This window comes from Eptatretus burgeri, chromosome 2, assembly GCF_056783735.1.
Source record: "Eptatretus burgeri isolate ZD-2024b chromosome 2, Ebu_testis_v1, whole genome shotgun sequence".
NCBI lineage: Eukaryota > Metazoa > Chordata > Myxini > Myxiniformes > Myxinidae > Eptatretus > Eptatretus burgeri.
Genome location: NC_140962.1, coordinates 49,354,487 through 49,370,120, shown reverse-complemented (window position 1 = coordinate 49,370,120; position 15,634 = coordinate 49,354,487).

Genomic DNA, 15,634 nt, shown 5'->3' with positions numbered 1-15,634 from the left:
ATCCACTCAATGTCAACGTGTCTTCTCGTTGGCCTGAGATCAACTGAAGGATGCCTCATCCTCCAGGCCTATTCCATATTTAGGTCTTATTACCGTGACACAGTTCCTGCACTGTGTCATCACAAAACAAGACTGGAAACAGAAAGGAACGATTAAAGAAGTGGATTTAACCTCCTATTCAAACAAAAAGCATGCTAAGTCAATATACAGTATGTGGAAAATGCATCCATCACACAAAGTCACAAACACTGAATTAAAATGGTTTGGGGAACGGACATCGATTTAATTTTTTGCAATTGATTGGTTGAAAAAAAACATAAAAAGAGGTAAGATCAAAGGTAATTTTATTTGAACAAAAATAGTAAGCATTATGTGTCTCTATTATTTGTATTGTGTTCAAAAACATTTTCGACCACCTTCCACACCAGGTCGAAGAGTATAGAGGATGTGAGATGGGTGAACAAACAGATGAATCCTTTTGAGGACTAATGGCACGAGTACATTTAAGAGTTTGGGCAGAGTAAAAGAGAAGTTGTTTGGATGTGGGCATAAATAAAGAAAACATAAAGTATGCGAGGACAGCAAAAGGAATCCAAATGACATGTCCAACCAGATACTCAGTGTGGTTACTGAGCAGTAAACGACTTAAATAGAACGTCTGGTTACTTCCAAGTGTTGTCTACATTGGGTGTTATCTGTTATCTACATTATCCTGCAACGAACAAACGAATGGAGCAATAACTGAAAGGCAGGTTTTCCATCTCACTTTGAGAATTTTTTACGCAAGTTTAGACGAAAGCAGAAAAAAACAAAAAGGGAAAAACACGAATATGTCGGACTTCAGAGGAATGACGGTGTTAATCTGTTAATGTTGGTTGAAAATGGAGGGTTGAAGGGTAGAAGGGGTAACTCACTGGGAGGATCATGTTCTGAAGCACCTATTTATGGACAGGAGAGACAGCAACAGGTGCCTCACCGGCATCCCTCCCCACTCACCCCACACCCCTCTGCCCCTTTCCCGATATGCTACAACCTGGCGTGCAACCAAAAATTAACGAAATGGATCTAATGAGCAACTCTGAGCTAAAAACTCTCACTGACGTCTTGTTGAGCTTATAAAATTACTCGGTTACTGTTCTCCACTGAACTATCTGCCACAGTTCGTTTATTTTCTGTTCTTATTTGCGTTCAATGAGGAATTGTTAAAATATTTTTTTAAATCCCCTTTGCAATCATCTATTAACACTTTGTAGGCAACTGTTCTGTTCTTGTGTATGACAGCTTGGCTGCTGGGGAGCTATCATTTTGTTGGGGCACAATTATGCCACTGATGCTGTGCCCCTACACCAGTACACTGGTACTCATTTCATCAACCTCTGAAGGATGACAAGCTGAGTAAACCCCACATGGTGTTAATTCAGTGGAAAACAGGGCTCAAACTCAGGACCCTAAGATCCTCAGCCAGCCACCCTAACCACTCAGCCAACACCAGGGTTGAAGACAGCTCAAACTCTTCCACTTATTCTTCTTCTTCATATTCTTCGTCGACTACTACTACTACAACAACAACAACAACAACAACAACAACACGTTTAAATGAAGGTCGCATGAGTGGAGAGCTCAAAATACAAAAATAAATTGAGATTTCAACTTCAATCCTACATTTGGATCTCAATGCAATGGAAATGACCAAATGTTCTCTTTGGTTTCCAGGCATCAAGTTGTGCTATCAAAACAAAACAATGACATGAAAAATAATATCCAGGTTTCATCCAAGGGTCTCACCAACAGCCACTATCTCTCTTGAGAAAAGCACATATCCAAGTTAGTCTCCAAAGCCAACTGTTGACTGGTCTTCCTCCATCATTTGAGGTATTTCCATGAAAAATAAAAAAGACAGAAAATGTTATAGCCCCCGTGGTTTTCGTAATTTGGCTACGCGGAGTTGAGGGCTAGCCCATATTTATGTACAACTAAAATGGCTGTCAGTCTACCAGTTGGCCATCTTTGATCAGATCACAAAATAAAGTGACAGGCATGTGTATGCCATCATGTACTGTGCTTGCGCTTCATTTGAACAAAATCGGACCATGGACCATGCATAATCTGAGAAATGGTTGCGGACACACTTAAGTAACAAAATGGCCACCCGTCGGCCATCTTTGACCTGATGTCGAAAATAAATGACATGCATATGTAAGCATCATTCTTTATACGTGTGTGCCAGGTTCGAACAACATCAGTAAATGCATGTCCGAGAAATGGTTGAGGACGTGTTCAACATCAGGGTTTTTACAACAAAAATTGCCGCCAGTCGGCCACATTGGACCTGATCTCAAAAAAGAAATTACGTCCTTATGTAAGCCATCATTCCTTATCTGTGTGTCAAATTTGAACGACGTCGGTAATTGCATGTCCGAGAAATGGTTGAGGATGTGTTCGACACCGGGGGGGGGGGGGTTCAACTAAAATGGCCACCATTCGGCCATCTTTAATCGCATCGTGGAACAAAATGATGTGCATATGCATTCCATCGTTTGTTGTCTTTGTGCCAAGTTCAAATAAAATTGGTCCATACATGTCCGAGATATGGTTGCAGACGTAAGCACAGACACGAAAATTGAGACCAAATCCATAAGTCCCCGTTTCGGACAAACTGAAATAGGGGCTAACAAGAACTACTCACAATATGTAGCTCAACTGCTCAACTGCTCAACTGGAGTACTGTTCTCCACTTGAGGCTGGCTTCCCTGCCCCACACCTTGCACATCTTGATGCCATGGATACCAATGCCCTCAGAATCATCAGAATGTCTCACGATGAAGCTGCATCTCTGGGCCTGTTACTCCCACATCACACAGGTGGGTGGCCTGCCTGTCCTAAAAACCCCGATGTTGAACCACATCATCTCCGCTCTTGCATCCTCCGACCTTTCCATGCTCTGTCCCCACCTCACACCCCCCCCCTCAAGTTTTTTCAGAGCACACGCAATCTGCCAGTAACCAAACTCTCAAAATTTAGGCCCACTGCTGACTTCCACACATTTGTTCCTCCTTTCTCTCACCTGTGCAGCCAACTTCCACAGTCTGTTCATTGTCACTCTTCCCTCATGGGCTTCAATATTGCTGTTCACCACCATTACAGGTCATCCCCCATCCATGATATTTTTCTGCCCTCATCAACCTTCACCAAGCTCACCTCTTACTTTCCAAGTGATTGTATTGTTCTCCCCTCTCCCACACACTAACACTCCTTATTGTTTTTGGTTTTTTTGCTCATTCATCCCCGGTTTTCTCTTCCTCTTCTTTGTGTCCCCATCTTGCTGTGTTTGAGTTTGTATCCAACTGGTTCATCCCCTGGATCCTCCTCTCTCTGCCCTTGCTCTCATTCTTTGCCTCACCCATTCTTTCTCCAAGTGTCCCTGTTATGCCTATTTAGCCAATGGCTATTCTGGAAAACTTACTTTGCCACAAAAATTATTCCCCTTGCTTCTAAAATGCAAAACTTTGCTGCATATGCCACGCATTAAACCATAGGTTAACATATATGGGAGATTTTCACAAAAGCGGGTCAGGTAACGGTAAAGAACAAACTCAAAAATCAACTTTCTTTGATATTCTCGAAATAGTGCTTGAACCCCTTATAAGGCCTAGAAAAATGTTCAAATGATGTCAGCAACGCAGGATCACCATAAGGCCTCTGCACTGACTGGGCAATATATGCTTGATAAAAAATCTCGGACAGTCTTTACCGTTACCTGACCCGCTTTTGTGAAAATGTCCCATATTGCCAGACCCCTATTTTCTTTCCGATTCACAGGAAAAACTAGAAAACATAACCTTCTGGTTCTGGGCTTGGAGCGTCGGCAGGTCTCTTTCAGAGCTCTCTGCTGACGATCTCAAAGTTAAGTTTCCGGTCGTTATCTGTCCCGTTTTAATTGCTTCTTTATCTCACCTACATGTTACTGTGTGTTCCCAGTTCGGTTTCTTGTCTTAAATACAAAAAAAAAACGACCTTTCTCCTTGCATACTCACGAGTCCCGATCCTTCTTCTTCTACCTCTTCTTCTTCCTCCTGCTGGCACACCATCTTTATTCTACTGAGCTGACCTTCTCTCACCATTACTTTCACGATGTCTTCCTACAACCTTCCATTCCCGAATCTTACCTGTTCTTCAAAAATCCATCAAAAACAAATAATCTTCCTTGTATCCTTTCGATCTATACACCTCCTATAACCACGTGTCTCTCCACTCTTCCTGGTACTTTTCATCGACCCAGCAGCTTCACTCTGCATTTACCGTTCCAAATTTACCAGACACCTCCACAATTTTACTTCAACCTTCCCTTTTCCGAATGTTACGCAATCCTTGTTTAAAATAAATAAATTCACTTTTGACTATACACCTCCCGTAGCCACGTGCTTCTCCCGTAACCACGTGATCTGTTCATACCCCTGCGTTTACCTATCCAAATTCACCTCACGATTTTTTCCACAACACTTCCATTACCTAATCTGATGAAAACTCTCTCAAACAATAATAATAATATTTTTTTTAAAAACGATCTCTTATAATGCTTCATCTTCCTCTTTCACACATGTGGTACTCTTCAGTGTATCATAATGCACTACTCTTCCACTATTTAAACAGACTGCTCTCAATTCGACCTTTCCTTCATACCTTGCCAAAAAAAATCCAACTGTAACAACATTTCTTCTCTCCATTCTCTGAAATCGCCTTTATTGAATCCCTCAAGAAATGTGTTTAATCGCATCTCTGACCGAAAAATTTAAAAAAAAAAGTTTGCTATGCATGTTCACTTTCCATCAACCATTCTTTTTTTACAACTTCAGTGCCAACTCACCCCTCTCACCCCTCCCTCTCAAAGCAACCATCACACTTCTCCCTCCAAACCTCCCTCTCACCTCTCCCAAAAACTCCCCTCACCTTTCTCCCTCAACTCCCCCCACTCCCCCTTCCCCCACCATTCACTCTCCTCACTCACCCTTCTCAAAGTTGCCCCCTCTCTCATCCACAAAGCTGCCTCCTTCCACTGCCCTCTCACCTCCATCTCATCACTCCACCTCCTCAAATCCTAAACTGCCTTCTGCCCCCTCTCTTGCTCCCCCTCTCCCCCAGCAGCACAGAGCCTTTTCTCCTCCTCCTCCTCCTCATCATCTGGCCCCCTCCCCGAGCTATTCTGCAATCCGTCACACTTTCAACAACCCTCCTTACCTCCCCCCACACTCCTCCCTTGTCCTACCCTCCCCCTCCCTACCCACCCCCTGCACCCAAAGCCTCCTCCCCTCCCTCTTCATCAACAGTGTGGACATTAAATATCCGGGGCCTTCGCTCAAACCTTTCAGATCTTTCCATACAGGTTGCCACTGACAAACCAGACATAATCTGCCGAACAGAAAATTTCCTTGAGACGTCTCTGACTCCCAAGTATTTCTGCTTGGTTACTCCCTCCTTCGGTATGATAGACCTGAGCCTCGTCCTGGTGGAGGAGTTGCTCTCTTCATCAAAGATTCTATTCCTCACTCTCCATGCACTGCCCTCACTCTCCCACACCCCCAGGAATACCTCTGGCTGCGGCTTCCCCTCCACTCCCACCTCATGTTTATATGTGTACTGTACCGTCCACCAAACAGTGACGACTACATTTACACCTCACTTTCCGAAAACATGGACCAACTTCTATCTTCTCATCCAAACCCTCTCTTCCTCATATGTGGTGACTTCAATTGTCATCACGCCAGTTGGCTCGGTGTGGGTACCTCTCTCACCTGTCAGGGAACTTCAGCAAAAGCTTTCTGCGACTCATTGGGACTGAATCAATTGATCAACTTCCCAACCCAGATCTCAACCAATGGTACTCCATCTCTTCTGGATCTGATTTTGACAAATTTCCCTGAAAATATCTGCTGCTCTTCCTCCGGTCCAATCGGTTCTTCTGACCATGTCCTTGTCAAAGTGGACATCTCTCTGGCTGTTATCAGAGAACCACCTCACCGCCGTCGAGTCTGGCATTTCACTCAAGCCGACTGGCAGGGTCTCCAAGCAGCCACCAAACTAATAGACTGGTCTCCTATCGCTACTTTCTCCACAATCAACTCATCCTGGGAATTCTTTCAAAGAAACTTGCTCTCCCTCATGCACAGATTTATCCCTTCTCGTCTTCAGTTGTCCGGCCCTTCCTCCCGCCCATGATTCACTGAAGCTTGGGGCGAAGCAGTTGTCCTGAAACAACTTGCCTTTTCCTCATGGAAAGCAAACCCAACTGAGGATAATCTCAGTTCCTTCCATAAAGCTCAGAACAAGTGTGTGTCTACCCTCAGGAGAGCCAGAAAACAACATCTTTCTCAGCTCAAGTTTGAACTTTCAAACCTCTCTCTCTCTCCTCCAAATCCTGGTGGCATCCAATCAAATCTCTTTCTGGTGTATGTTCCCCCTCAATTCCCTCCCTTACCTCAAATGGCCACACTGCTGATACCGCACGAAAAACAGCTGAATGCCTAAACTCGGTGTTTGCATTGAAATCTTGCATTCAAAAGATTTCAATATTTTGCATCCAAAATCCATCGCTTTCTCTACCCACCTAACCCAGTCACAACCAACTGCCCCTGGACTCTGTCCTTTTCTTCTGATAATGTGGAGAGTTTGTGGTCAAACCTCGACTCCGATTCTGCAACCGGTCCAGATGGCATCAGCCCACGTGTCCTGAAAACCTGCTCCTCTGCTCTGGCTCATCTCATCCTCTCTCTGTTCTATTCACCCTCACATTTGCTCAAGGTCATCTAACAATCTGCTTGGAAATCAGCAAACATTACTGCCTTGCACAAAAAGGGTGCAAAAACAGATCCCTGTAACTACAGACCAATCAGCCTTCTCCCAATCATCAGCAAGGTTATGGAATTCATCATCGCTTCAGATATCAAATCCTTCCTCCACACCAATGGCCTGATTTCCGATCATCAATTTGGTTTCAGACCAGGTCACTCTACCCTGGATATGCTGCTTCTGCTCTCCCAACAATTGATGGAGGTCCTCAATGCCAGACAGGAAATCAGAACCATATCCCGAGACATATCGCATGCTTTTGACATGGTCTGGCACCCTGCCCTGCTCACCAAACTCTCTTCCCATGGTATACAAGGCCATCTCCACTCATGGCTCGCAGACTTCCTCTCCTGTCGCAGTCAACGTGTGGCCCTCAATGGAGTTCTTTTATCCCCTCTTCCTGTCCAGGCTGGAGTTCCTCAAGGTAGCGTTCTGGGCCCCGTTCTTTTTCTGGTTTTCATCAATGATCTCTCCAACACTCTGGAAAATACTCTTTATCTCTTTGCTGATGACTCCACCCTCTGCCTCTGGATCTGTCATCCCTCAGACTGGCATGCAGCAGCTTCTTCACTCACTGCAGATCTGGGTAAAATCACAAACTGGTCCAACACGTGGAACATGTCTTTCAATCCGGACAAATCTCACACTCTCACTGTGTCTCTCCGAAAGGACCGTTTAGAACCCCCCTCCCCCCCCCATCCACTTTCTCAACAATCCTCTTGAAGAAGTCCTTTCTTTCAAGCTTCTGGGTCTCACTGTCTGCCATGATCTTTCCTGGAAAGCCACATTTCAAACCTGGCCTCCAAGCCAGTTGCCTACTGGGAATCCTCCATTGTGCAAAGTCCTTCCTTGGCCGACCTGAGCTCCTGACCACTTACAAAGCTTTCATCTGCAGCCTGATGGAGTACTGCTCTTCTATCTGGACTGGTGCAACTGCTTTCCACCTTTCTCGGCTTCACGCTGTGGAAACCAAGGCATTTCGGATCGTTGGCATCTTCCGCGATGAGGCTGAGTCTTTGGGCCTCTCACTCTCTCAACACAGGCAGGTTGGTGGTCTTTCTGTCTTTTACAATCTCCTCTCCAGTCTTGCCCCCACCCCCCGCTCCCTCTGCGATTTGTCCCCACCACATTTCCGCAGGGCGCTCAAGGTCTGCCAACAACCCCCTTCTGGTAAAACTACCAAAATCACGAATCACTCAACTTCACTCTTTCATTCCTCTTTTTCCCCACCTTTGGAATAAACTCCCTCACTCTATTCAATCCCGTTCTTCCCTCCAGGCCTTCAAAACAGCTGTTCACCACCACCTATCGATTACCTATCCTGATATACCTATCCCCCACCTAAACCCTCAATTTTTTCTTCCCTGTCAATGCACCCAAGCCCACCTCCTTCAAATTCCCTGCTTTCCTTCCTGAAAGTCCCTGAAATGTCCATCTTGTATTCCCCATGTTCCCCACCCCATTCTTCTCCCTTCCAAAGATCTCCCAGTGTCTCTGTTCCGCACTGTTTTGTCCTTCCCACTCCCGTCCCTCTTGTCTCATGCCCCCCTTGCTGTGTGTTGTGTGTTTGCTCTCATACGAGCCTCGAAAAGGAAAACAACAAAATAATAATAATAAAAAATAATTTCGTTTTCAACAATATGGCTGCTGAATCACGTGACTGATGACATCAATTTTTTTTCTGTATGCCATTTTATCCCTTGATGACCCTCAAGAATTTTCATACTGAGCAGATGTAGCGTTCTGCACATGCAATTATGACGTCATAACGAAGGCACCTATGACATCATAAAAATGACTTATTCACCATGAGGAGTTCTTGCTGTGTGCCAAGTTTCAATTTTTTCCATTGTGGGGTTTCAGAGATAGAAAGGTCCAAATTTTTTCCGTTTTTTTCCAACATGGCTGCCACACCACGTGACCTATGATGTCATAATTGTGATTAAAACATTATACATGAGTCGTCACACCTACTGTGTGATGAAAATTTTGTCTCAATCCGACAAGCAGTTGTGGAGAAAAACACCGAAGTTCTGTGCGGACAAACAAACAAACAAAGAAACAAGCCGGTAGGCGACGAGGGATTCACTAGGATCGAAGCGCTGGATACGATGCTTTTCATTCTGACGGATCCACCGACGAAGATTCATTGCCAAGACGTATTGGTTCACATACAATTGTTCCTCTGCCTGGAAAGATTTTTTCCGATTGCGTATTTTGCCAACTGGCACTCCTCATAAAAAATGACGGTAAATAGACACCCTATTTTTGAAGGACTACCATTTGAAAAATAATCGGTTTGCTGGTTTGTGCTGTGGAGCCTCGCATTGCAGACAGACACACACACACACACACACACACACACACACACACACACACACACACACACACACACACACACACACACACACACACACACACACACACACACACACACACACACACACACACACCGATAAACTTCTCTCAATGCTCTTGTTTGACCACACCTCCTGAGCCACACAATATTTTTCATAAGCCACGCCCACTTTCCATAAGCCACGCCCACTTTCCTACGCCACTCCCACTTTCCGACACCACTCCCACTTTTCATCAACCACGCCCACTTTCCTAAGCCCCTCATAAAAAATGACGGTAAATAGACACCCGATTTTTGAAGGACTACCATTTGAAAAATAAAACCTCAATCAAAAATCGGCTTGAGTAAAATTTTCTAAATATCTCGAAGTGTTTAATTCCGAAGTCTCATTTCTCCACATTCAAAACTGAAGGACAAGTATTGAAAATACTGTACGCGGTTTTTCGGCCGCTGCACAGCAACGGGTGGTTGCGAGGCAACGAAATTCAAACACACACATTCCCAGATCATATGGCAACTGTTGGCAAAGTTTCATCGAAATCGGTTTGCTGGTTCGTGCTGTGGAGCCTCGCGTTGCAGTCACACATACACACAGAGAGACAGACGGAAAACCCCACAATAAGGGATATCTAGCATATATAGCGAATCCAACAGACAGACAGACAGAGACAAACAAACAAACCATCGGACCCAAACGCAATACCCTCTCCTTCGGCAAGGGTAATAAATTCATAATGATTGATTACCTAAAAGTCATCTCAAAAGAAAGATTAAATTTCATTTTTCCTGAAGAAACGTTTTATTAAATTACACTGAACAACAAATTTCAAAAAAAATTTTAATGGAGATGTGTAAAGTGATTAAGACTAATTTGGGTACGCTGATTTCAAAAATCATAACCGTTTTGCTGTATCACGTCAGGATTTTCAGGAACAGAAATATTCCCATTGCCTAGAAGTCAGGATTTCAATGAAATTTACATATATCTTTAACATGTCTATTTCGTACAATTGTTGTTAACTTGTGTTATATTTCTTTCTTTCAGATAAAGATGAGTAGGCGTTCCTGTACCAATCATCCTGACAACTTCTGTTATGTCTGTGGTCGGTATACCAAAAAAGATCAACAGCGAAGTATATCTACAGCATTGAAAATGAAGGCCGCCTACTTTCACTACTTCGGGTGTAAGGTGGGGGACCAAGAACAGAGCTGGGCACCACACATCTGCTGCACAAGCTGTCACACAACCTTGACTCAGTGGTTGGTGGGCAAGCGCACGAGCATGCCATTTGCGGTGCCCATGATATGGCGTGAGCCGCAGAATCATCATGATGATTGTTATTTCTGCTGCACAAGCATCGCCGGCTTCAACAAGAAGAATAAAGGTCACATCAAGTACGCTGACTGCGTCTCTGCTCGTAAACCTGTGCCTCATGATGACGAGAACCCCGTTCCAACACCTCCAGCTGATCAGAACATAGCTGTAAGCAGTGGTGAAGAGGATGGTGATGATGAACCTTTTGAACCCGACACTCAAGAATCACACCTTCTGAACCAGGGAGACTTAAATGATCTTGTAAGAGATCTCTCGCTGTCAAAGGCGAAGGCAGAGCTGCTTGGATCAAGGCTGCAGCAGTGGAATCTACTTGAACCTAACACCAAGATATCCTTGTTCAGAGCACGTCACAGAGACATGGCTGAGTTCTTTGAGATGGAAGACACGATGACATTCTGCAGTGACATCAACGGTCTGTTGAAAGAACTTGGGTGTGATCACGATCCTGCAGACTGGCGCCTCTTCATCGACTCGGGGAAGAACAGCTTGAAGGCTGTTTTGCTCCACAATGGCAACGGGAAACCATCAGTCCCACTGGCTCACGCGTTCGGCATGACAGAGACCTATGAGACTATGCGGCAGCTGCTTGATTCCATCAAGTACAATGACTTCAACTGGCACATCTGCGGAGACTTGAAAGTGGTGGCGCTGTTGTTAGGGCTGCAGTCAGGCTACACGAAATACATGTGCTTCCTTTGTCTCTGGGATAGCAGAGATGACAAGAATCACTGGACGAAGAAAGATTGGGAAGAGCGAAAAGAGCATGTACCTGGTCTACACAACGTGAAGCATGTCGCCCTTGTCGACCCAGCCAAGGTTTTCCTTCCACCACTCCACATAAAGCTCGGCTTGATGAAAAGTTTTGTACAGGCAATGGATCTGAATGGGCGTGGGTTTTTATACCTCAAGGAAAAGTTTGGCAACACCTTGTCGGAGGCCAAGATCAAGGCTGGTGTCTTTGTTGGACCGCAAATCCGACAGATTATGAAGGACGAAACTTTTCCGACAACTCTAAACCCCAAAGAGCTGGCAGCGTGGAGGAGCTTCAAAGCTGTGACGGACAACTTCTTGGGGAACGAGCGCGCGGACAACTATGAAGAAATAGTGCAGCAGCTGCTGGAGTCCTTCAGGAAACTTGGCTCCAGGATGTCCCTGAAAATCCATTTCCTACACCAGCACCTGAACTTCTTCCCTGACAACTTGGGAGCAGTCTCGGACGAGCACGGCGAGCGATTCCACCAAGAGATTTCACTCATGGAGACGCGTTACCAAGGGCGGCACAACCCGAACATGATGGGCGATTTCTGCTGGTTCCTGCATCGTGAAACTGACACAGAGCAGCACAAACGCAAAGCCAAATGCCTAAAGCATTTTTAATTACATTCTAGTGGAGTTTTTCTGTAATTTCTATAATTTTGAAGCATTCATGATGAAATAAATGAATAAATGAATTTTTGTAAATTTCATTGAAATCCTGACTTCTAGGCAATGGGAATATTTCTGTTACTGAAAATCCTGACGTGATACAGCAAAACGGTTATGATTTTTGAAATCAGCGTACCCAAATTAGTCTAAACCACTTTACACATCTCCAGTAAAAAAATTTTGTTGTTCAGTGTTATCCTTCAATGCAATAAATTACTATATAAAGGATAGCTGATTGGGACCATCCCCACTTTTGAGCTGTCTAGTCCAGATGAGATGATCAACAAACTGAATCATCCTCCCTCTATGCTGTTGGCTAAAATCCCAAACATCCCAACTACAAACATGATGAACCATCCTAGTTTTACAGATCAGTAATATATTCTACTTAATTGGAAAGGTTGATAAAGTGCAGTGCCTTCAGAAGAAGGGCAAGCAGGACCTTAGTCAGGGTGGTGACCAAGAACCCAATGACCATGATGACAGAAGTATAGAGTTCCTTGGCTGATGAGACAAAAAATTGAACTCTTTAGCCTGAATGCAAAGTGCTACATCTGGCTGAAACCTAATACAGCTCATAAGTCATAACCCATCTCACACCATCCCTATCACGAAGCATTATGGTGGCAGCATCATGTTATGGGGATGCTTTTCAGCAGAATGGGAGACTTGTAAGGATAGAGGGAACAATAAATGGAGCTGAATACAGGGAAATCCTTGAGGACAACCTGCTTTAGAGTGAAAAAAACCTCAGACTGCAGCAGAGATTTATGTTTCAACAGGACAATGAACCCCAAGCAGACAGCCAAAGTAACACTGGAATGTCTTCAGAACAAGAACGTGAAAGTCCTTGAGTAGCCCAGCCAAAGCCCAGACTTGAATCCCATTGAGAATCTGTGGAAAGACTTGAAGATTGCTGTTCGGTGATGCTCCCCATCCAACTTGACAGAGCTTGAACAAATCTGCAAGGAAGAATGGGAGAAACTCCCCAAATCCCAATGTGCAAAGCTGATACAAACATACCCAAGAAGACTCGAAGCTGTAATCACTGCCAAAGGCACTTCTTCAAAGATTGACTCAGGGAGTGGAATACTTATCTGAATTTCTGAATTTCATTTTCAATACATTTGTAAAAATCTCTAAAAACTTGTTTACTTTTTCATTATGGAGTATTTTGCATAGATCGGTGACAAAAAATTAAAATTTCATCCATTTTATATTCAGGCTGTAACAACAAAATGTGAGAACATCAAGGGATATGAATACTTTCTGAAGGCACTGTATGTTCTGTGGATAAGCAACTTAAATTAAATAAGTATGTACTGTGGGAAAAAAGCAGGCACTCAGGCAGTGTCCTGGCAGGCTTCAACACCCACATCTGCCAAGTGGAGCTGGCTAAATTAAAGGAATTCTGGGGTGGTTGAGTTAAAAGGAATGATGGACTGGCAGGAAAGAATTATGGGAAATTCTGATCAAAGGCATGTACACACATCAACAAAGGCAAGCCAAGGCAGGCATCTCAACATCAGGCTTTGGAGTGACCTTGTACAACACAATAAAAAGGTGACACTGAGCCATACGAGGCAGGGAAGGGAACATGATCTCACCAGATAGAAGCCAGCAGGGAGCGTGGCATATCCAAGTTGAAGTAAATTTCACAAACTGGGCTCAACGCAGTCATGAGGGTGCTGAGAGGGTTGCATGTTAGCCCCAATGTACGAACCAGCTGCATCTCTACAGATGCTGGTCAATCTAATCTGCTGGCTGGTCGGGTTCTCGACAAACCCATACTATCTGACAAAGAGTGTCAAAGAGCTGACAACCAAGCAGATGAATCCTCTCTGGGGATATTGAAAAAGCAAAATGCAAGTTCTCCTTTCCTCATTCCTCAGCACTGCTGGTGTGCAGAGTGGTCCTTAACAGCAAGTACAGAACTCAGGTTCATATGCTTGCTTCAGCGGTACTAAGATCACTCATGCACTTATTGGGGCAACATAGTCTGCTTCACACATGAACCCATCCAATTTTAATGCAAATTTGTGCCTTCCATCCATCCATCAGGACCATACTCTGTGCAGAGCATTGGTGCTGCTTAAGCAGTCTCCTTGCATCAGCGGCACAGCCGCATCCCCAACCAATGATGCAACCAGCACCCCGAAGGCTGCACTCGCAAGAGAGAGAGAGAGAGAGGCGAGAGAGAGAAGGGGGGAGGAAGACAGAGAAGAAAGAGAGAGTCAAAGAGGGGAGGAGAGAGAGGCGAGAGAGAGAGAGAGAGGCGAGAGAGAGGCGAGAGAGAGGCGAGAGAGAGAGAGAGAGAGGCGAGAGAGAGAGAGAGAGGCGAGAGAGAGAGAGAGAGGCGAGAGAGAGAGAGAGAGGCGAGAGAGAGAGAGAGAGGAGAGAGAGAGGCGAGAGAGAGAGAGAGAGAGAGAGAGGCGAGAGAGAGAGAGGCGAGAGAGAGAGAGAGAGAGGCGAGAGAGAGAGAAAGAGAGAGGCGAGAGAGAGAGGCGAGAGAGAGAGGCGAGAGAGAGAGAGGCGAGAGAGAGAGGCGAGAGAGAGATGCGAGAGAGAGAGGCGAGAGAGAGATGCGAGAGAGAGAGGCGAGAGAGAGGCGAGAGAGAGGCGAGAGAGAGGCGAGAGAGAGGCGAGAGAGAGGCGAGAGAGAGGCGAGAGAGAGGCGAGAGAGAGGCGAGAGAGAGGCGAGAGAGAGAGAGAGAGAGAGAGAGAGAGGCGAGAGAGAGAGAGAGAGAGAGAGAGAGAGAGGCGAGAGAGAGAGGGAGGCGAGAGAGAGAGAGAGAGAGAGAGAGAGAGGCGAGAGAGAGAGAGAGAGAGAGAGAGAGAGAGAGAGGCGAGAGAGAGAGGCGAGAGAGAGAGGCGAGAGAGAGGCGAGAGAGAGAGAGGCGAGAGAGAGGGGGAGAGAGAGAGAGAGGCGAGAGAGAGAGAGAGAGAGAGAGAGAGAGAGAGAGAGAGAGGCGAGAGAGAGAGACGAGAGAGAGAGAGAGGCGAGAGAGAGAGAGAGGCGAGAGAGAGAGAGAGGCGAGAGAGAGAGAGAGAGAGGCGAGAGAGAGAGAGAGGCGAGAGAGAGGCGAGAGAGAGAGGCGAGAGAGAGGCGAGAGAGAGGCGAGAGAGAGGCGAGAGAGAGAGAGGCGAGAGAGAGATGCGAGAGAGAGAGGCGAGAGAGAGAGAGGCGAGAGAGAGAGAGGCGAGAGAGAGAGAGTCGAGAGAGAGAGAGTCGAGAGAGAGAGAGAGGGGAGAGAGAGAGAGTCGAGAGAGAGAGAGTCGAGAGAGAGGCGAGAGAGAGAGGCGAGAGAGAGAGGCGAGAGAGAGAGGCGAGAGAGAGAGAGAGAGAGAGAGGGAGAGAGAGAGAGAGAGAGAGAGGCGAGAGAGAGAGGCGAGAGAGAGAGGCGAGAGAGAGAGAGAGAGAGAGAGGGGCGAGAGAGAAACGCGAGAGAGAGGCGAGAGAGAGAGGCGAGAGAGAGAGGCGAGAGAGAGAGGCGAGAGAGGGGAGAGAGAGAGAGAGGCGAGAGAGAGAGGCAAGAGAGAGAGAGAGGCGAGAGAGAGGCGAGAGAGAGAGACGAGAGAGAGAGAGAGGCGAGAGAGAGAGAGGCGAGAGAGAGGCGAGAGAGAGAGAGAGAGAGAGAGAGAGAGAGAGAGAGAGAGAGAGAGAGAGAGAA